Source organism: Apium graveolens, chromosome 3 (genome assembly GCF_009905375.1).
Source record: "Apium graveolens cultivar Ventura chromosome 3, ASM990537v1, whole genome shotgun sequence".
NCBI classification, from domain to species: Eukaryota; Viridiplantae; Streptophyta; class Magnoliopsida; order Apiales; family Apiaceae; genus Apium; species Apium graveolens.
In genome coordinates, this window is record NC_133649.1 from 79,009,017 (window position 1) to 79,033,197 (window position 24,181).

The window sequence follows — 24,181 nt, forward strand, 5'->3', positions numbered from 1 at the left end:
ATTCAATACAAGTCCATAATTAATTACACGAACCACTCTGGACACCATAATTCACACACATAGATAAAAGTAAGATAACACCTAGCTAACAGAAGCTATACACATATATTATTCATTTAATAATTCCATAATTAAACTTTAATTAAATATAAAAGTATACGAGTCGTTACAGGGCACCGGATATTGATATAGCAGAATTAGAGTCCCCGTTCTCAGCCGTTGTTCCCAGATCAGGTAAAGTGGGTCCAGGGATTAAAACGAATTCACGTACCCCAGTAATGAACAAGCCTGGGAAAGTGAAGTTGGTAATCTATTTTAACATTGTTAACTTTTTAATATTCTATTTTTTATATTATAGTATTCCTCTTAGGGTTTGTCGAGGTCAGTAACAACTGATAGCTCAAGTTCAACACTCTTGCATAAGGTTGTATTGCAAAATCTTGAATATTCTAGAGAATAATATATTAATAAACTCTTTATTCCATGTTTTATCCATAGTTGTGGCATAATAGTATAAGTATATGTACAATGTCTAAATAGAATTAAAATTTGATTTATATAGTTCTTTATATCTTGATTATATATTTTGAACATTGCGAACGAAGACTAAAAAGAACATGTGTGTCTGTGTGTGTATAAATATATATAATCATGTAAAATAATATGGTTAAAATGTGCTTTACATGCTTATAGAGTGATGTGCTAATAATTATTGGAATACGAATGAAGAAAAGTTAAGAAAAGAGAATTGGCGAATTTTCATAATTAGGGAGAAGAAAAGTATATAAGATGGGAGGAAACATCAGGGGGAAAACTGAGTTAGGAAGGAATACAACTTGTATTTAGTAGTATTATATAGATAGACAAACATTTAAGATCTTAATACTTTACGGGAGGAATAAATTATATATAAAAATTAATAAACAGTAGTAGTTTTTACTTAAATATATTCTTTTATTATGATTCTTAAAATATTAATAAACTGCGTTACTAATTTTTAAGGAACTATAACGTACATTTAAATGATATGGAAATAATTAATGAAAAATATTTTATGAAAATAAAGAGAAAGATAAATGGAAGACGAGGAAGAAAATGATTACTGAATGTATATTTTAAAGGTTTTATGAAATTCACAGTGTTTACTATTCATTCTTTTAAAAATTAAATATAAGAAAATTATAGTTTGGCATGCGTTCTTTTGATTCACGAAATTCATAAATGAAAGTATTTTCAGGGCAAAATTCCTATACCGAGAGTATTTACTATGTTTTCCTCTTGTGGTAGGTAAATATTGAGAATAAATTCTCATAACTTTTGGATATAAATATGCTTGGAAAAAATATATTTTTTATTTTGAAATCATGTTGAATATTAAAATAAATCATATTATTATCAATAGAAAACTCTTTGTAAATCTTATATATAAGACTCTTTCCTTGGTTATTTATTGATCTGGTTGATATTCTTCCTTGTATCATCTAAAAGCCTATTGTTCCATATATAATTGGCATTTACTATGATAGTATTGCTCAATGTCAAATTTGGGAAACCTCTTATTTACACATTTTTGACTTTATATTGGTTAATAATTTTGTCATAACCAGTATTTTCATAAGAGTCGCTCTGGTAATAGCATACACCTCAGTCTTGACACCTAATGTATAAAATCATCTTTTAGATTCCTACATCATCAGAAACCTTTTAAGTTCAAAAAAATAAAAATTACTAGTATATTATGCCATTTATTGAATAATTAATATTCCATATGTGATGCAACTTAGGAATGTAAACTAAAAAAGTAATTAGTTTAGTTTGTACATCTCAATATGCATATGCATTTTAAGCGAGATTCACGAGTCCCCATTATGTGATTTCTGGCCCTGAGAAATCCTTCAGAAGTTGAAGTAAAATCGTAAAAAATACAAATGACATGCATATGTTTCTCTAACCCTGTTTTCTGTACAAGCTTTATATCTGGAGGATGTTGTATACCTGATTATATTTGTATATCCGCACATTAGACCATCTCCAACGCGAGCCCGAGTGCTGCGTTGAAAGATGTGAAATGGATCGAACTTTTGTGTTCAACGCTGGAGCAAACTAAAATTCATGTCCAGGCCCTCCTCCGGGTCGAGCCTAACTGTGCTACTTCCGCCTTATATATTATATTTTATTCATCTACTCTATTTTATATTGTAAGAAGTATGTGTTTTATAATGTAAGAAGTGGGGTTGTTAGAATATGCCTTAACTACTGCAACCGATTGTATTTTAATTATGCGTATTAAGTCTAAGTGATATATAGCTTGTTACTGAAAGTATATATAGTTAGTATAATAAGATAGAATTTGGGGTAGTTGTTCAGGTTTGTAACTGCAAGTCTTGTAACTGCAGACTTGGTAGTTAGAATTAGAATTAGTATGATTTAAATTGGCAGTTATTGTGGTGGTTATAACTTCCACTACTATATGTATTAGTTTGTGTATGGGTGTGTGTGAAATATGTAGTTTGTGTACTTCTAATCTGCAGTAGTTTATATTCATAATGAGAAGCAATCGAAGGTTTATAAGGCCAAAACTTGTCTGTTTTCTGCTAAATCTGAATCTTTGTTCACCAGAATTATGAATCTGGAAACAGCCTACAAAATTTGGGAGTATCTCGGACAAGAGTTTCAAGGAAATACACGAATAAGAAGCATGAGAATCTTGAATCTTAAAAGGGAATTTGAGTTGCAGAAAATGAAGGAGTTGGAGACTGTCAAAGAGTATGCTGATAAATTGTTTGAACTTGTTAACAAACTCAGACTCATTGGTGAAGCGATGTCCGATAGTAGGGTGGTTGAAAAATTGTTGGTTACATTGCCGGAAAGATTCGAGGCCAAATCTCAGCATTGGAGGAAAGTAAGGATCTAGCAACAATATCGTTGGCAGAACTTTTTAGTGCATTAGAAGCTCATGAACAGAGAAAATTGATGAGAGATGAAGCCACTCTTGAAGGAGCAATGCAAGCTAAATTGCAGATTCTATCAAGCCAAAATTTTGGCGGAGAAAAGAAGGATTGGTGCAAAAATAAGGGAAATTATGGTAATAGGATTAGTGATAATGGAACCCCTCAAGTAAATGGAGCAACCGAAAATGAAGTGGGCAACAAAATAAACACTTACCCTCCATGCCAGCATTATGGCAGAATAAATCATCCTTTTATTCAGATGTTGGAGCAGGTCTGATGTAAAATGTAATAAATGCAAGGAAATGGGTCATGTTGAAAGAATCTGCAGAAATAAAGAAACACAAGTAGACGAAGCACAAGTTATGGATCAAGAGGAAGAAGAGCACTTATTCGTGGCATCAAATCAAGAGGAAGAAAATCAATTGTTCGTGTCACCGTGTTATATCAGCCAAGGTGAAACATGGCTAGTGGATAGTGGTTGTACAAACCACATGACAAATAATGTTGAACTCTTCGAAGAACTTGATCGAAAATCAATAGCAAAGGTACGAGTTGGAAATGGACAATATATCTTTGTAAAAGGTAAAGGTTCCATTGCAATTGAAACTATATCAGGAATTAAAATTATTATTAATGTGATGTATGTTCCTGAAATTGATAAAAAATTGTTGAGTGTTGGACAATTACTTGAGAATGGTTTTCAAGTGCATTTTGAGGACAAGATGTGCGTGATTAAAGATGCAAAAGGTCACAACAGGTTTTCATGAAGACTACTGATCTTTGGTATAAGTGAGAGTTTGCAGCATCAGCGGCAAGGAGGAGTGTTAGAATATGCCTTAGCTGCTGCAACTGATTGTATTTTAATTATGCTTATTAAGTCTAAGTGATACATAGCTTGTTACTGAAAGTATATATAGTTAGTTTTATAAGATAGAATTTGGGGTAGTTGTTCAGGTTTGTAACTGCAGACCTGATAGTGAGAATTAGAATTAGTATGATTTAAATTGACAGTTATTGTGGTGGTTATAACTTCCACTACTATATGTATTAGTTTGTGTATGATTGTGTGGTGTTTGAAATAAATATGTAGTTTGTGTACTTCTAATCTGCAGTAGTTTATATTCAAAATCTAACAGGGGTCAATTAATTGTTGGTCTCAGTTTTGCATTGGAGCAATATAGCCACCCGAACATCAAATCCGATTTCTGTCTACTTGGCATGTCAATGGGTCCCAAAATATTTGGACTTGGACCTTACCATTGGAGATGGTCTTAGAACTACTTACAGATAGCTAGTGGCTAGTAGAGTTAGTTATGATTCGTCATTAGCCTATTAATGTTGTTTAATCTTTCAGAACTCAGTCCTAGCCTTGGAACATTCGGAAATAGATGCCGATCAGGTCGATAACCTCATAAAATTTTGTCCAACAAAAGAGGAGATGGAATTGCTCAAGGTAGTAAGATCTGATTTTAAAACCAGTAGTTGTATTTTTTTTTATTATTTCCAACTTGACTGAAAAACACAGTTTTATGAATAATTTGAAGTTATAGCATTTAGAAAAAGTGCAGTAGTAGATGTATTAAAAAATGTTACAGACACACACACACATGTGCATAATTGAAGTCAATCATTTAGAGAAGATTTTTTGGTGCAGAGCTACAAAGGTGAACATGATAAATTAGGGAAATGCGAACAAGTTTGTGGTTTTGACCCTGGTCTGTATTATGTTATAAAGCTTTATATATGAATTCTGATTCAGCACTAGTGCTTTGTGAATACTCATGGCAGTTCTTCTTCGAACTAATGAAAGTACCACGGGCCGATCTAAGCTCAGAGTTTTCTCTTTTAAGTTGCAGTTTAAATCCCAGGTTAGGAATAGCTTAGTTGTTTTCTCCTGCTACATGTATTTTTGGGCTAATTTGATGCATGAAGTTTTTGTATCAGGTTTCTGACCTGTGGAACAATTTAGTTGTTTTTTTCTACTGTATGTATCTTTTGTCACGAATTGGGGGTTCCTGAACTAGTTTTGTAACTATTTTTGGTATCTTCTTATTATATAAGAGAGATAACAGCTAGATATAGCAAAGAAACATAGAGAAAATGCATATTAGAGGCAGAAATAGAGAGATAGAGTCAGAAATTATGAGAGAGGGAGAGGGAGAGAGAGAATCAGATAGAAACTTGAAGAAGATAGATCTCTAGAGAGAGAAACCCTAGAGAGAGAAGAGAGAGACTTGTGGAACAAGTTCCAATTTCATATATTCATAATGCATAAACTGAATTAAAAGACTCTATCAACTATTTATAGACATGACTTCCTGTAACTAACTCCTGAAATAAAAAGACAAAGCTACCCTTCTACTAATTACTAGTTTACTACTAACATTAGTACTATACAGTAACAGTACTACTAACACAATGAATTCTAATACAGCGCAGAACCTGACATTTTTATTGGGCTAATTTGATGCATGAAGTTTTGTATCAGGTTTCTGACCTGCGGAACAGCTTGGACGCGGTGAATTCAACTGCAGAATAAGCAAGTTATTTATTTCCCTTCCCTTGATCAGCACTGAAAACAGTTGAATGGAAATCGAGATGATTGATAATTATAATAATATCCTATCAGATCAGGAGTTCTAGCAAGTTGAAAAAAAATATGCAAACAATTCTCTCACTGGGAAATGCTTTGAACCAGGCAACTGCAAGGGGTAAGTTACGTAGATTGGTAAGCTCCTTCATTGTGGTATTTCGCATGCAAAGAAACTCGTCATAAGACTGCAACACCGTTAAAAATGTGCTTGCATTTTCAGATAATAAACAAGTCATAATGTCAATGTATTTACTTATATATGTTTGGTCTATCAATCGTCATTTTTGTAAGTGTAAAAGAAACTGAACAAGTTTTTCATAAATCCTGTTTGTGATTGTTATCAGCCAGTAATTATCTGCACTTCTCAGTGATCATTATCTGAAAAAAGAAAAAAAATTGGACGCAAAAATAAAAAGAGGTGTGTTTTGTGTGAAATGTCTGTGTATCGCTCTTTAATGCTTCTTGGCTGATTGTTTGGATTTAAGTTGGAAAAACTCTCTAAGTTGACTGAAACACGTGCTCGCAACGACAAGATGACTCTTGTGCATTATCTATGCAAGGTGCAATATTGCTTTAGTTCCCTACATTTTCAAGGAAGGAAGTCTATCATTTGCATGCTCGGCCTGTACCTAGGTATTGTTAGATATATTAAAGATGTCAAGTCTAATATATTTCATGTTTAGTTTTCAGATCTTAACAAACAGGAAATATCAGTACTTACTGGAATCAGTACTTACTGGAAGTCAGAACTTAAGGATATCAGGACTTAGATTATTAGAAGATAAATATCAGAAGATGGATATCAGAACTTAAGTACGGGAGGACTAACAGTTAAGGAAGGAAGCTGATTTACAGGAAAGAAGATCGAGACTAATACAAAAAGAAGATATGCATGGAAAGAGTTAGAGGACTTAAAGAATTGTATAAGATATCTGACTAATATCGGAGACAGAATCATATTCCATATCAATTAGAAGTTATCTTGTAACTGTGTACAATATAAACACAGACATAGGTTTACACTATATGTGTTATCATTATTGAGAAGATCATACATTGTAACCTAGCAGCTCTCGTGATATTTGTTCATTACTGAGAGAGAACAGTTCCATTGTAACAGAGTTTATTATATCTGAAAGGAATATGTCCTAAGTCCAATCATGTATTAGGATTTAGGAATAACTTTTATGTAATCTGTTTTGATTTCATTGATATTAATAAAGACTTGTTTTGTTTTTATTACGGGCTTTATCTATTTAAGTGTTTAAATAAGATATACCATAGTTTAGATTAAAGCTTTTTATGGATTATGATGAGATCATAATAGTGAGACCTAAAAAGATGATAACTCTAAACTTAAATAGTTCCTGATCATAGGATTACTAACTGGTAATTAATAATCCGCAAAGATCGGTACATACTATGCTTGCTTCATTATGAAGGATGTCTGTTCTCATAGACATTTGTGTGGTGACACTATAGCTAGTATGTAGGTGCTTATTATAGAATAAGTTCACTGAACACGACTCACCTAGCTGAACAACTGATGGAGTTCACTCACGTGTCAGCAGTTGTTCGCTTAGTGATAGTTGTACAAGTATCCTTAGACTTGAGGTCATCATAGTAATCTTGTGTACACTGAACTATGCTTTGGTTTAGTTCTTAGTCTCCAGGGACAATTATTAGGGCTCTTCTGGGTATAGGAATTTGTACACGAAGATAGTGTATGATCAATAAAGGATCTACCCCTTCCAGTGAAGGAAGCGAATGTTCAAGGCTGATCCACTTATGCTAGTTCAGGAATCTCTGGCCAGAGTGAATGAAATTAGAAAGGAGTTTCTAATTTGCATAGAACTACGCATAATAGATGGAAAGCAAGTGATTGAATTAGATAGTCTTGACACGAGATCCATGCCTTGTATTTAATCGGTACATTGTAGAGTAGAAGGAGTTTATTGTACGGTAACTATTCACTGACAGGTTCTTGGTATTCTAAGCAGTGAATTCATATTATCCGGATAGTCGCGATATGTTGAAAAGCATCACTCACGATGTAGAATAAATGTGATTAATTAATTAATCATATTTAATAAATTAGAGAATTTATATAAATAATGATAAAATAGTTTTATTATTATTTATTTCTACTACCGGCTTAATATTGAACCTACAGGGTCACACCATAAAAAGAGAATGATTTTATGGTGGAGGAATTAATTAATAATGGCTAATAATTATTTATTTGTGAAATAAATAATTAATTGGCAAATTTAATAATTGATTAAATGGGATTTAATTGATTATAAATTAATTAAGAAAAGTTCTTAATATTATTAATTAAGGATTTAATTTTTGGAAATTAAATCAAGAGAGAAAATTATTTCTAAAGTGTTTAGAAAAAGGATTAATGATTAAAAGGTGTTTTAATTATTAATCAGAATAATAAATGGGATAATAATAATAATATTTATGGGAAAATTTCAGCTGAAAATTTTGCCTATAAATACACTATTATAGACCCTAACTTTATTTCGAACCACAGAAACCCAAAAATTTCAGAAAACCAAATTCTCTCCACCTCCTCCTTCTCCTAAAAGTCGTTTTCTTGGTGGATACCGGTGGAGTGCTTCACACTTGAGGAGCAACTGCTAAGGATCTCTGATCGTTGTCTCCGAATTAATTTAAAAGGTTAGATTCGATCCCTCGAATTTTTATTCACGATTTATATGCTTTTATTTGGATTTTGTATGTGTAAAAGTGTTTTTCCACGCCCCGCTGCGATTAAAAATCCAACATTGGTATCAGAGCATAGGTTGTATGCATATAGATCTGTGGTAAAAATTTCAGAATTTTATGTGCTTGTATGAATTAATTATGATTTTTACAAGTTATATCATGGTTTAATTTTGTCTGATGAGAAATCGTTTCTCAGAATAATTTTGAGTGTTGATCTGGGTTCTACAAGTGTTGTAGATCGTCTGGGTATTTTTTCCATAATTTTAGGATGTATAGATTTTTTATTATGAATTTTTGAAGTTATTTCTATTAAAATTCGTAATTAAATATGTATATATATATAAATTGATTGTAAGTATGTATATATATATCTGTACATCTACATGTGTAATCTGTTGATTGCTGCAACCGAGAAAGAAGACAGAGTCAGGTGCACGGAATTTGAGAAAGAATGTCAGACGGCGACAGTTCACGCACAGGGAAGGACCGCGCGTCGACCACGCGCGCGTGGGGCTCACGCGCTGGCGTGCCACGCGCGGCGCGTGGAAGACACGCGCTGGTGACGACATGCTTACGTCATGCTGAGGCGCGTGAGGCGCGTGGGCGCGCGTGGGGGGAGGTCTGACACGCGCCTGCAGCGCGTGTGCGCGTGGCGGCGCGTGGGACATCTTCTCGGGGCGCGTGCGGGCGCGTGGAAGCTCAGAATGGGGTGATTTTGGTGCCGTTGGATTCGTATTTTCGAGACGCTTCTAATGGTATATTATATAATATTTTATGAAATTGTTTTGAACTGTTTATAGCTAACAGAAGTGTTTTTAAGCTGTTTTTGACTGTTTAAATTGCTTTTAAATGCTTCATGTGATACATAGAGATGTATAATGCTTAGACGAATGTGCTAGATGATGTAACATGCCTACCTTGATGTTTATTCATGTTTATATATGTGATATATGCTTAGTTTATCATGCGATGATAGATTTAGGTGAACTTGAATGAACATAAGGCGTTTGTTAGACAACCTAGTATAGTGAAATTGTTTCATAACCTTAATAACAATATTATGAATACAATCATGAGATTCTTGTGTTTGTGAAACACGTAATTGAATATGAATTTTCGATATGAGAGAAAGGATGATTCTGTCAACAACAGATTTCCATCTGTAAGAAAGGGTTATTAAGTGACGCCTCTTGACAATGCTCCACCCGATCTGGGAATCGTCTGATTATTGATTATTGATTTGAAATATTTAATTTAAAAGGAAGAATCTCTTTATAATATGATTATGATTGTAACGTAATATAATCCCTCTAAAATTAAATAATATCAAGTAGTAATTGGCCAATGATACAACGGGCTTGTGTCGGTCATAGCCTTCCAACATGATAGAAAAGTAGTTCTTATTTTTGAATCATTGTTGGTTCGTGCTACAGCCGAGGGCTTTGATTTCGAAATAAGAAATACTTGTCTATTACATAGAGATGTGTACATTGAATAAGAATCTAAAGGTCGGTACGTGCTACAGCCGTGGGCCTTTGGGGACTGATTCAACTGTACGGAATGTTGGGTTAGACTTGACTTAGAATATTGAGTTTGTCGTGCTACAGCCGAGAATCAATTATTCAAGAGGCTAAAGTTTGATTAGGGAATAACATGAGATGTAATTGACAAGAGTTGTCTGCCTATTGAACATTGCATGGTGGTTCGTGCTACAGCCGGGGTCGTGTAATGGAATGTAGGATCCCTATTCCCACTAGCATTATGAATGCTTAATTTTTCACGTAGGGGGTTGAATAAATTAAGAAAACTAGTGGGAGCCACTTATGAATAAAGACCCGATTCATATAGTGTTTTGAAATGAAATTGAATATTTGCTAAGTGTTGTTATGTGTTTATCATTTACAGATTTACTTTGTACGTTATTTCTTCTGCACTATCACTCAGGAGCATACTGGATGCTCACAAATTGACTGGTCCTAATTATGCTGACTGGCTTCGAAACTTGAGAATTGTTCTCAGGATTGAGAAGCTGGAATACGTGATTGACTCACCTAAGCCTACTGAACCTGCTAGTGATGCACATAATGATGAACACGTTGTGTATCGTAAGTGGATAGATGATGCAAGTGTTGCTCAATGCATCATGCTAGCTTCCATGAACATTGAGCTACAGAAGCAACATGAGCATATGGATGCTCACACTATCCTCATGCATCTATAAGAGTTATATGATGTGGCGGGGAGGACAGCTCGATATGAGATATCGAAGGAGCTGTTCGGTTGTAGGATGTCTGAGGGATCATCTGTGAATGACCATGTACTTAAGATGATCAATTTGATTGTACGTCTTGGACAACTTGGTTTTGCCATGGATGGGGAGCTGAGCCAAGACTTGGTCTTGCAATCGCTTCCGAGTTCGTTCTCGCAGTTTGTTGTGAACTTTCACATGAATAAGTTGGATGTCAGCCTGCCTGAACTCCACAACATGTTGAAGACTGCGGAATCGAATTTTCACCCTAAGAAGAGTTCTGTTCTTCTAATTGGTGAAGGTTCCAATCCTAAGAAAAGGAAGAGGAACTCTTCCAAGAAGAAGAATGTAGGTGAGAAAACGCCGGTTCCACCAAAAGCTGAAGACTCCAAGAGCAAAGTTGTTTGCTTTCACTGTAACAAGGTGGGGCACTGGAAGAGGAACTACAAGGTTTACCTTGCAGAATTGAAGAAGAAGGGTAGTGAGACTACCGCTTCTGATTCAGGTATGTTTATGATAGAAGTGAATATGTCATTTCTACTTGGGTATTAGATACCGCCTGTGGTTCTCAAATCTGCAATTTGTTGCAGGGACCAAGGAGAAGTAGGACTCTTGAGGAAGAGGAGGTGATTCTACTGATGGAAATGGAGCAAGAGTTGCTGCTGTAGATGTAGAATCATTTCATTTACATATGCCTACGGGCAAGACTATTGTTTGAAATAATTGTTATTTTGTTCCCTCGATTGTGAGGAATATTATTCCCATGTTAGACTTGGCTGGATTTTTTCATTTATTATTGAGAATAATGAATGTTCTATTCTTAGAGATAATATTCTTTATGGACGTGGTACTTTAAATAATGGTCTGTATATATGTGACATAATTTACTTCAGATTGAACAAACTAATAAAAGAAAAGGGATGATGAAAATCTCACTTTATAGTGGCATTGCAGTCTCCATTTAGTTGACATGGAGAGAGGGCTGCAAATTTGCTAGGAATGGTACACACAGATGTATGTGCACCAATGTCTAAGCAAGCCATAGGTGGATTTTCATACTTCATTACTTTCATAGATGATAGATCTAGATTCGGATATGTGTTTGATGAAACACAAGTCTGAAACCTTTGAAAAGTTCAAAGAGTATAAGTATGAAGTGGAGAAACAACCAAACATAGTATCATAACTCTTCGATCAGATCGAGGTGGTAAATACTTTAATGGAGTGTTTCTAGATTATCTCTAAGTAAATGGTATAGTCTCCCACTGGACTCCTACAGATTGGTATCTGAAAGGAGAAATCGAACTCTGTTAGACATAGTTCGGTCCATGATGAGCTATGCAAATCTTCCAGTATTCCTGTGGGGTTATGCATTGGAAACCTCGGCATATTTACTGAATATGGTGCCTTCCAAATCTGTTCCTCAAACTTCATATGAGATATGGAAAGTAAGGAAACTGAGTCTTAAACACGTTAAGATTTGGGGATGTCCAGCTTATGTCAAGTAAGTTGACCCAGACAAGCTGGAATATCGATCCGTAAAATGTAGTTTTGTGGGATATCCTAAAGAGACTTTAGGGTATTACTGTTGCATCGATCATCGGGTGTTTGTCTCCAGACATGCTACCTTCTTGGAAAAGGAGTTTATCCTTGAAGGAAACAATGGGAGCAAAATTGAACTTGATGAAGTTCAAGAAGCACAAACTACTACGGATCAAGTGGAAACACCTGTTCTGACTGAACAACCTTTTGTGGAACAGCCCATTCATAGATCAGGGAGAGTGTCTCGCCAACCTGAGAGGTATTATGGCCTTGTCATTGAGAATGACAATGAGTTGTCGATCATTGATGATGACGACCCTGTAACCTATAATGAGGCTATGAGTAGTGTTGACTCAGAGAAATGGCATAGTGCCATGAAATCCAGAATGGAATCTATGTATACGGTATACAAAAGATAGATTATAGCAGATGGCCAGGTGGAGACCTATAAGGCCAGGCTTGTGGAAAAAGGATTCAAACAAAGGCAATGGATTGACTTTGATAAAACCTTTTACCTGTAGCCCTGTTAAAATCAGTTCGGATTTTGCTTGCGATTAATATGGTTTAAAGCAAGCTTCTCGAAAGATGGAACATTCGTTTTGATGAGACAATCAAAGAGTTTGATTTTATCAAAAACATGGATGAACCATGCGTCTACAAAAGGGTTAGTGGGAGCGCGGTAACATTTCTTGTATTGTATTGAAATAGAGTTGACACACATAACAACATAGCAGACCCACTCACAAAGCTACTTTTTGAAAGTCAATTTGATCGTCATAAAGATGAGATGGGTATTAGATACCAGAGTGATTGGCTTTAGTACAAGTGGGAGATTGAAAGGAATATGTCCTAAGTCCAATCATGTATTAGGATTTAGGAATAACATTTATGTAATCTGTTTTGATTTCATTGATATTAATAAAGACTTGTTTTGTTTTTATTACGGGCTTTATCTATTTAAGTGTTTAAATAAGATATACCATAGTTTAGAGTAAAGCTTTTTATGGATTATGATGAGATCATAATAGTGAGACCTAAAAAGATGATAACTATAAACTTAAATAGTTCCTGATCATAGGATTACTAAATGGTAATTAATAATCCGCAAAGATCGGTACATACTATGCTTGCTTCATTATGAAGGATGTCTGTTCTCATAGACATTTGTGTGGTGACACTATAGCTAGTATGTAGGTGCTTATTATAGAATAAGTTCACTGAACATGACTCGCCTAGCTGAACAACTGATGGAGTTCACTCACGTGTCAGCAGTTGTTCGCTTAGTGATAGTTGTACAAGTATCCTTAGACTTGAGGTCATCATAGTAATCTTGTGTACACTGAACTATGCTTTGGTTTAGTTCTTAGTCTCCAGGGACAATTATTAGGGCTCTTCTGGGTATAGGAATTTGTACACGAAGATAGTGTATGATCAATAAAGGATCTACCCCTTCCAGTGAAGGAAGCGAATGTTCAAGGCTGATCCACTTATGCTAGTTCAGGAATCTCTGGCCAGAGTGAATGAAATTAGAAAGGAGTTTCTAATTTGCATAGAACTACGCATAATAGATGGAAAACAAGTGATTGAATTAGATAGGCTTGACACGAGATCCATGCCTGGTATTTAATCGGGACATTGTAGGGTAGAAGGAGTTTATTGTACGGTAACTATTCACTGACAGGTTCTTGGTATTCTAAGCAGTGAATTCATATTATCCGGATAGTCGCGATATGTTGAAAAGCATCACTCACGATGATGTGATTAATTAATTAATCATATTTAATAAATTAGAGAATTTATATAAATAATGATAAAATAGTTTTATTATTATTTATTTCTACTACCGGCTTAATATTGAACCTACAGGGTCACACCATAAAAAGAGAATGATTTTATGGTGGAGGAATTAATTAATAATGGCTAATAATTATTTATTTGTGAAATAAATAATTAATTGGCAAATTTAATAATTGATTAAATGGGATTTAATTGATTATAAATTAATTAAGAAAAGTTCTTAATATTATTAATTAAGGATTTAATTTTTGGAAATTAAATCAAGAGAGAGAATTATTTCTAAAGTGTTTAGAAAAAGGATTAATGATTAAAAGGTGTTTTAATTATTAATCAGAATAATAAATGGGATAATAATAATAATATTTATGGGAAAATTTCAGCTGAAAATTTTGCCTATAAATACACTATTATAGACCCTAACTTTATTTCGAACCACAGAAACCCAAAAGTTTCAGAAAACCAAATTCTCTCCACCTCCTCCTTCTCCTAAAAGTCGTTTTCTTGGTGGATACCGGTGGAGTGCTTCACACTTGAGGAGCAACTGCTAAGGATCTCTGATCGTTGTCTCCGAATTAATTTAAAAGGTTAGATTCGATCCCTCGAATTTTTATTCACGATTTATATGCTTTTATTTGGATTTTGTGTGTGTAAAAGTGTTTTTCCACGCCCCGCTGCGATTAAAAATCCAACAATATCGAATATATATGTTTACTGTTACTTGTGTTCGAAATCGATTTGATTGTATTATACACTGTATTCAACCCCCTTCTACAGTGTTGTGTGACCTAACATGTGGTATCAGAGCCTATCTGTTAACACACATAAAGTAAAGATCCAAAACAATCATGTCTGAAGAAGCAGCTAGGAAAAATAGGAATGGAAAGGAAGGTGTGAATGACATTCTGACAGAGCATATTGCTAAAGCTGATGAGTTGCTCACAAATGCTGATTTAAAGACACAACTCAAGATCACTGCTCTATCTACCAAACATCTTCAAGGTCTACATTTTTCTACTCATGAAAAGGTTGATACACTAAAGGAACATGCTGATAAGCTAGATCTACATCCTAAGCTTGACGAAAATAAATATATCAGACCTACTCTTGAGAAAATTGAAGCCATTGAGAAGATTCAAGAGAAGCAACATGCCCAAATTGATGAGGTCCTGGCTAACCAAGTTTCTCAGAAAGCTCAATTGGAAGAAATCCAATCTTCAGTTGAACTTCTTCTTTCTCTCTTACTTGCTGATGATGCCAAAAAAGGGGAGAAGGTAGTTAAGTCCAAATGCTCACCTACTGAAATACTGAAGAAAAAAGATGATAAAAGTGATGACCAGGGAAACTCTGATAAGAGTAGAGGTCAAGGAAAAGTTCAAGGAAAATCTTCTACACAGAACAATTCAAGTTCGTCAAGTTCTGATAAACAAAGTCTGATGTCAAGTTCTGATATTCTTATTCAGTCAGGATCTAAAGACTCTCAAAAGTTTTTACAAACTCTGAAGCTAAAGGGGAAGCAGACTACTGTTTATTACAAAAATCCTAAAATCCAGACACTTGATGAGGAGATAGCTAGAATATTATTTCTGAAACAAAATTCAGGAATGGATTTAGAAACTCTCAAGGAGGAAGAAGCTAGATTTGCTGCTGAGGAGACAAATCTTAAGTCTAAAGCTTCTGATGCAAAGAAACCTCCAAGGCCTAAGGAAAAAGGCACTGTGATCAGGGAAAAGTCAAATTCTGAGACTTCAAAGTCCAAGACTAGATCACAAACTGATATTGATCCTAAGTCAAAAGGAAAAGAAAAGGTTGGTGAACCTTTAAAGATTGAGAAAAAGATAAGTTCTTCCATTCCAGTCTATCAAACTACAGTGCATGATGATGATTTGATAGAAGATGAAACTATTCAAATTCTGAAGAGAAGAAAGATAATTGAAGAATCTAAAACAACCTCTGACACTGCTCAAGTTGTTCAGAATGAAGAACAGCAAGCTACAGAAGAAACATCAAATTCTAATCAAGTTAATTTGGAAAAGATGACAATTGCTGATAAGAAGAAGCTGTTATGGAAGAAAGCTACTCCAGTTGAACCAAAATCCAATCTCTTGATGAATCAACTCGCAACATTTGGGTTGAGATCCAAGCAACCTAGAGATAAAGCTGGATTAGGTTCTGATGAAGAGAAAATATAAACAGGAGTAGAAGTTACTCTAAGAGATCATTTCATGTTGACAGACAAACCATATGAACAAATCAAACAAAAGCACCTTGACAAAGTGTTGTCTGCTCAAATCGTGATAGATGCTCATGATAAGGAAAATCTAAAGGAGAAATTGATTTTATTTCTCTACGATGGATTAACTTACAGACTAACTGATACTGATGTGCTAAAGAAGTCTGTCAGATAACTTCAACATATTCACTATCTTCTGGAAGTAAAATCTGATGTTACAAGAAGATGGTCAGAATACATTTTGAAGGCTATAAGAGATCTATTTAGAATCTATGGTACAAAGACTTCTCAGTATATACCAATGATTACTGAAGATGATGGAAGAGAAATTCCTATGCTGAAGAATTCTGCTAAGGTGGAAGTTATTCTAAAAGGAAGATGATTATGTTATAATGAAAACTCTTCACATCCGAGAGTTATCAGACTTGGTGATGGACTTGAAAGAACATCGATTCAAGCTCTCAGAACAGCCATTTATCAAATTGGTGATAGTAAAGATGAAGAACTGATGCAGGTCAAAGCACAGTTAGTTGAATTTCTGAGGAAAGCTGAAGACAAGCTGGTAAGAGATTTTGTTAAGAATCATTATGGATTCAGATTGATCCAGTGAAGTTGGTAAAGCTATAAGGACTGTAAGTTGTAGTTAATAGTCTTATTAAACTCTTATTGCATTTGAACTTAAATGTTTTTGACATCATCAAATCTATTAACTTGTATATTTTTGCACAATTTACAAGTTGAGGGAGATTGTTAGATATATTTGAGATGTCATGTATAATATGTTTCATATTTAGTTTTCAGATCTTAACAAACAGGAAATATTAGTACTTACTGGAATCGGTACTTACCGGAAGTCAGAACTTAAGGATATCAGGATTTAGATTATCAGAAGATGGATATCAGAACTGAAGTACGGGAGGACTAACAGTTAAGGAAGGAAGCTGATTTACAGGAAAGAAGATCGAGACTAATACAAAAAGAAGATATGCATGGAAAGAGTTAGAGGACTTAAAGAATTGTATAAGATATCTGATTGATATATTTTAGGAGACAGAATCATATTTCATATCAATTAGAAGTTATCTTGTAACTGTGTACTATATAAACACAGACATAGGTTTACATTATATGTGTTATCATTATCGAGAAGATCATGAAGGGTTTCTAGCACATAAACGCAGCGAAAACGTAAATTTAATCTTAAAAAAAAATCGAAACCCTCCGCAGGATCCATGCGAAAAATAATATTTAATTCGTAGTTTAGTATATTTACCTTAAGAAGTTTTACGTTAATGGAAAGATGGAGGTCTTTAATAGCGATCCAAGAACGATGAATGGAGATCCTTAGCAGCTGCTCCTCAAGTGTGAGCACTCCACCGGTATCCACCAAGAGTACAATGTGATGGAGGAGGAAGAGGTTGAGAGAATTAGTTGCCTCCCTCTTGTTCTACTTTAGAATTAGGGTTAATTATTTGGTTGAGGCAAATAGGGTTTATAATAGTATATTTATAGGCAAAATTTTCAGCTGAAAATTTTCCCATAAAATATTATTATTATTAACCCTTTATTATTCTCACTAATAATTAAAACACCTTTTAATTATTAATACTTTTTCTAAACTCTTTAGAAATAATTCTCTCACTTGATTTAATTTTCAAAAATTAAATTCTTAATTAATAATATTAAGAACCTTTTCTTAATTAATTTATAATCAATTAAATCTCATTTAATCAATTATTAAATTTTCCAATTAATTATTTATTTTATAAATAAATAATTGTCAGTCATTATTAATTAATTCCTCCACCATTAAATCATTCTCTTTTATGGTGTGACCCTGTAGGTTCAATATTAAGCCGGTAGTAGAAATAAATAATAATAAAACTATTTTATCATTATTTATATAAATTCTCTAATTTGTTAAATATGATTAATTAATTAATCATATTTATTCTACATCGTGAGAGATACTTCTCAGCATATCGCGACTATCCGGATAATACGAATTCTCTGCTTAAAATACCAAGAACCTATTCAGTGAGGAGTTACCGTACAATTAATTCCTTCTACCCTGCAATGTCACGATTAAAAACAAGGCATGGAACTTGTGTCAAGCCTATCTTATTTAATCATTTGCTTTCTCATTCACTATGTTTAGATCTATTTAATGTAAATTAGAAACTCCTTTATAATTTCATTCACTCTGGTCAGAGATTCCTGAACTAGCATAAGTGGATCAGCATTGAACATTCTCTTCCTTCACTGGAAGGGGTAGATCCTTTATTGATCATACACTATCTTCGTGTACAAATTCCTATACCCAGTAGAGCCCTTATAATTGTCCCTTGAGACTAAGAACTAAACCAAAGCATAGTTCAGTGTACACAAGATGACTATGATGACCTCAAGTCTAAGGATACTTGTACAACTATCACTATGTGAACAACTCGTGAGTGAACTCCATCAGTTGTTCAGCTGTGTAAGTCATGTTTAGTGAACTTATTCTATAATAAGCACATACATACTAGTTATAGTGTCATCACACAAATATCTATGAGAACAGACATCCTTCATAATGAAGCAAGCATAGTATGTACCGATTTTTGCGGATTATTAATTACCAGTTAGTAATCCTACGACCAGGAACTATTTAAGTTTAGAGTTATCATCTTTTAGGTCTCATTATTATGATCTCATCACAATCCATAAAAAGCTTTGCTCTAAACTGTGGTATATCTTATTTAAACATTTAAATAGATAGAGCCCGCAATAAAAATAAAATAAGTCTTTTATTAATATGAATGAAATCAAAACAGATTACATAAAAGTTATTCCTAAATCCTCATACATGATTGGACTTATGACATATCTCTTTCAGATCATACATTGTAACCTAGCAGCTCTCGTGATTTTTGTTTATCACTGAAAGAGAACAGTTCCATTGTAACAGAGTTTGTTATATTGAATATATTTATTTACTGTTACTTGTGTTCGAAATCAATTTAATTGTATTTTACACTGTATTCAATCCCGTTCTACATTATTGGTGACGTAACAAGTATGTATGTGGTAATCTTGCCTAATTCTTTGGATACGAAAAAATAAAACTGACAAGTCTTTTTAATCTTTAAACATGAGAGCTATCAACCCAAAAGATATTTATAGAAAATCACATGGTATGTGGACATGCTATTTGGAGGAAACACCCTAACGTTAAAGAACTTTCATTCAATTTGTAATTAAATAATTTCCTTATATATTAGGAAATGCAATTGTGATTAAATACCAAATGGACCGTACATTAGGCGAAAGTCTTCAAAATTATAGCTTTTTCTTGAACTAAAATAAGATTGAACAACAAACATGCCCGATTAATGGGGGAGAGACCTTGTACCTGGAAGTTAGGGTGTACACATGAACCGCTCAACCGCATCCAACCGTTCAACCGCTCGCAACTGACCTCATTTTGCGGATAATCGCGAAACGCGGGTTGGTTGTAGATTTAAATTTTAAAAACCGTTCATTCGCGGTTTGAATGCAGTTTTAAATTCTTGAAAATCGCAACCGCAACCGTAACCGCAAGTCGCAACATATATTTATAATAAAATATATTTTCAAAAATATAGTTGATATCATATAAATTAATAAGTATATACATTTATTAACTAATCTTAGGTTAATGTTAGGACTTCGTTCATAAGATTCACAATCATTATAAGATATATAACCAAACAAATGAAAAATGTAATCAACGTTTAATTTTTTTTATGCTTTTCTTTTTTCTTTTCTCTCGCCTCTGTATTTTTGTATGTTTTTAATATTCTTGCTCCATACGTAACATTAGTTTGTATTTTATTTTTGAATGTAAATTTATCACGTAACTTAAACTTGAATTTATTAATATTCCGAATTTATTTTTTTACAAATTATTAATTATTTTAAAATAAGTGGTTGAACCGCAAACCGATCCGCAATAACCGCAAATTCGCAACCGCAATTGACGCGGTTAACCGCAACCGCAAATGCGGTTGCGGATAACAATTTTCTAAAACCGTTCTTCGCGGTTTGGTTCGACTTTTACCCCAAAACCGATCCGATCCGAACCGCGTACACCCCTGCCTAGAAGGTGTGGTCGCCTAACCTCAACTCCAAACACTTAATTATCTTTTTTCTTTTACAGTGAAGACCCTAAATAATCCCAATTTAATAGTTATGGCCCAAAATACCCCCAATATTTCAATTGGCCCAAAATACCCACCGGACACTCCGGTGGAGTATCGCATATGAGTATCCCACAGACCCCGCCAGACACTCTATTCCCACTTTCCCAGACACTCTAGGATGAATTAAAGGAGATGAAAATGCAGAGCTGAAATAAAATACAGGTGGAATCAAATTACGTACGAAGTATTATTAGAAATGGATTTTGCTTATTGATAAATTTTATTTTATTTATTTAACATTATTTTAAAATAGTAAGAAAATATAGTATATAAGATTCTGATAGAGACGTTGTTTGTGCATTTAAATAAAATTTATAATAAAATAATTGCAATTTTAGTATGATTTCAATAATTTATTTTATTAAAAAATAATATAGAATTGTATGGAAAATAGGAATCTAGGGAAAACCAAAATAAGAGAGGGCCAAATGTGGTACGTAGGGGTAAATGTGACATTTTGTTTTAGTAATGGTTTAAAAACCTTTCCGCCCTTAAATTATGCAACGATGGATCCCCTTGATGTATCAAACATTTCGTTTGACCTTAAACTACGACAAATGTATTATTTAACCCCTACTTCTTTATATAGGTAAAAAAAATCAGAACATTATAAATCGGCAGGGATAATTGGTTGGTTTTTTAACGCGGCGAAAAAATGTGGGAATAAGGAATTGACGGAAATTGTAATTTTATGTGTGGCAGTTATGTTATTTGTGTAATCCCTGTGGGAAAATCTGTCCCTCTCTGAATATAAATAACATGTAATATAGAGTAAAGTTCTATGGAGTCCACCTTTAATTGGAGTCCTCGGAGTCCATATATGTTCTGCAAGTAAAATATAGCTTAAAATATTGCAAAACATATTATTTTTCGACAAACATCACTATTCTATCAAAAATCTTGTAGATTGCATACATTTTACAAGCAGAACATTGCAAAAATATATATTCTACAAAACATGTTTAGTTTGCAGAACATAAATGTTCATGTTGCAGAACATATTGCAGAACATACATATTGTACCGTAAATATATGAGATTTGCATGATTTTGTTGAAGTTATGCTATTTGTGTAACATGTTTTGCAAAATAACACGTTTTACAATATATTTTATTTGCAGAACGTAAATGGACTCCGAGGACTCCGATAAAAAGGTGGACTCCATAGAACTCAACCCTGTAATATATTATATATTTTATAATATAAAATAATAGGTATATTTGTAATACCTAATAAGTTATAATTTATTTATTGCAATTTATATATAATGTAAGTGAAATAATTTATAGTGTGTTTTGAATTATTTACTATTTTTTGTTAATTTTATATAATATATAATTTGTTATCAATATTAATAAAACGAGGTGGGACAAATATCAAGCCAATATCACCAAAGTAAAATGACTTATTTACCGCTCTCGATTTGTATATTTACGTACTCTGTTGTGAGATAAGGGTTAAAAGGTTTATTCTTTATACACTAGAGCTAAATAGTACAATTTTCGGCTGCTGGTTATTAACGATAAAAAAAAATAGTACGATTTTATATCTCGAGTCTTTATGGGTACAACATGGCATAATTTAAGGGTGGAAAGTTAATTAAATCTTTAATAAAATAAGTAGATTATTATATTTTTCGAAAAAAAGTTAAAATTTTGAATTAGAAAGAATATAAATAATAACAAAATTTTAACTCCCTTTAGTCAGATACGTCAATTTTAATCCATTTTTGTCATCAAATCAAAATTAAGATTTAGTTGGACGAGACTTATTATGAATTTAATGATTTAGGAATCCTCTTTTGACTTTAATGAATCTCACGAGTTTGGTGAGCTATATAATATTTAACCCTTAAATTATTTCATGAAGGGTGTTGAAAAATTGAATTTAAGTATTGTTAATTAAATTATGTGCTTGATCTTGATCTTTATCTTCGTGCCCGTTTGAGAAATTTTAAAATAAATAATTTATAACTTAAATCGAATAAGTGACTTAAAAGCGATAAGTAAATGAATATTTATAAGTTGTATAAATGTTTGGATATTTATACTTATAAGTCGGAATTTTTTACTCAAATAAATTAAAATAAATAATTTTTAAATATAATTGTCTTCATTCTTAAATTTTAAGTTAGGTTAACATTTAAAAAATTATTTTTAAAAACTAAAGTTAATAAACAAAACAAAAAATCAAAATAAGTTGAGAAAAAATATGTCATTACTAACATTCAACTTATCAGCTTGTAAATTATAAATTCAACTTATAAATTGGGTAGACAAAAAATTGTTGCGGATTTATAAATTAATTAAAACATTTAATAGATTTTTCAAACACGCCCTTCTTCTTTTTTTGTCAAGATCTTGACCGTTATCTGTGTACCAAAAAAGGGGAATTATAAGATGCGGGAGCAAATTGGCCCGCACTTAACAATTTGATATGATGTTCGGACCAAAATGGGCCACACTTGACAATTTGACAGGGAAATTACAATACCGTATATGTATATCTGTTAATTTGCTAACCAAATTAAAAATACTTTTACAGATTTTGACTAAAATTAGTATATGCATTTTAATTATAATACTTTTTAAAATATTTAGCTTAAGTTTAAGGATGTGTTTAAGTTGGTATAGTTAAATGTGTTTTAATTAGTATAGATTGATTAAAAAAACAATTTCAAATTTTTTAAGATGTTTTGTAATTAGAAAAACTCTTTTGAAAATATTAGGTCATGGGCATATACCGGAATACGTTAATATGTATTTTTAAAATATACTGACTAATCAAAACCGGAATATGGATATATTACCAAACTTTTAATGATTCAGTTTTAGTAATATACTAGCCTATAACCCGTGCACGGATTGCTTTTAACATTCGATAATTTTTAATAGTATATTTTATAATATAATTTTTAATAGTTGAAAAATAAATTGAAGAATAGAATTAGTTATAACAATATATATTTTTTAATAATTTGTGACTTGACTGAAAATAAATAATATATTATAATATAATATGTTGTTCAAGGGACCGACCTGTAGAAATTGTTAAAATAAAGAATATAAAAGTTTAAATATAATAAGTTGTTGACGGGGTTCGAACCCTGAATCCATGAGAGCGGTTTAAATATTAATATAATAATATTTTATTATTGTATCCAACGGTTCTCATCTTTCTGACTTTAGATCTGACGGTTGTTATTTGTCGTACCAAACAACTGTACCGAGCAACTGACTACCAAATAGAGGGTGTTCTGTTTATAATAATATACTCCCTCCGTCCCTCCCAATTGTTATCGTTTCTGGGAGAGTGTCCGGCACGCATTTTAAGATGAATAAAAAGTATAGTTCTATAACTTTTTTTAAAAATTTTCTTTTTCTGAATAAAAATAGAATATTTAAACTTTTATTCAGAAAAATAAAATTTTTAAAAAAAGTTATAGAACTATACTTTTTCTTCATCTTAAAATGCGTGCCGGACACTCTCCCAGAAACGATAACAATTGGGAGGGACAGAGGGAGTAGTATAGTATAGATAGATAGATATATTCCTCCCTCCGCTTTTTAGTTTTCATATTTGAAAAAAAAGAGTTATCCCTAAATAGTTATCTCATTTATTTTTATTTTTTTACTTTTTTTAATCGTAAGTAACCCGCAGCCGTTACTCTTCGGGTGCGCACTGGATAAACCCTACGGACTCACGCAATAGCCTGCAAACCACGTGAACCAAGGTAAATCGCATTTAAGCGACGGACTCTGACTCAGTATGCATAATCATAAATTCTTCTCCTGTGGGATTCTCACTTATATTTAAATACATTTTTACAAGTCTTTCTATGTCTTCCCCTGCATTTCTAAT

The 24,181-nt window shown here is 33.0% G+C and overlaps 1 pseudogene; it reads left to right on the top strand.

The window, feature by feature from the left end:
* Positions 1-24,181, top strand: part of LOC141714372 (formin-like protein 18) — a 59,773-nt pseudogene that overhangs the window by 22,161 nt on the left and 13,431 nt on the right.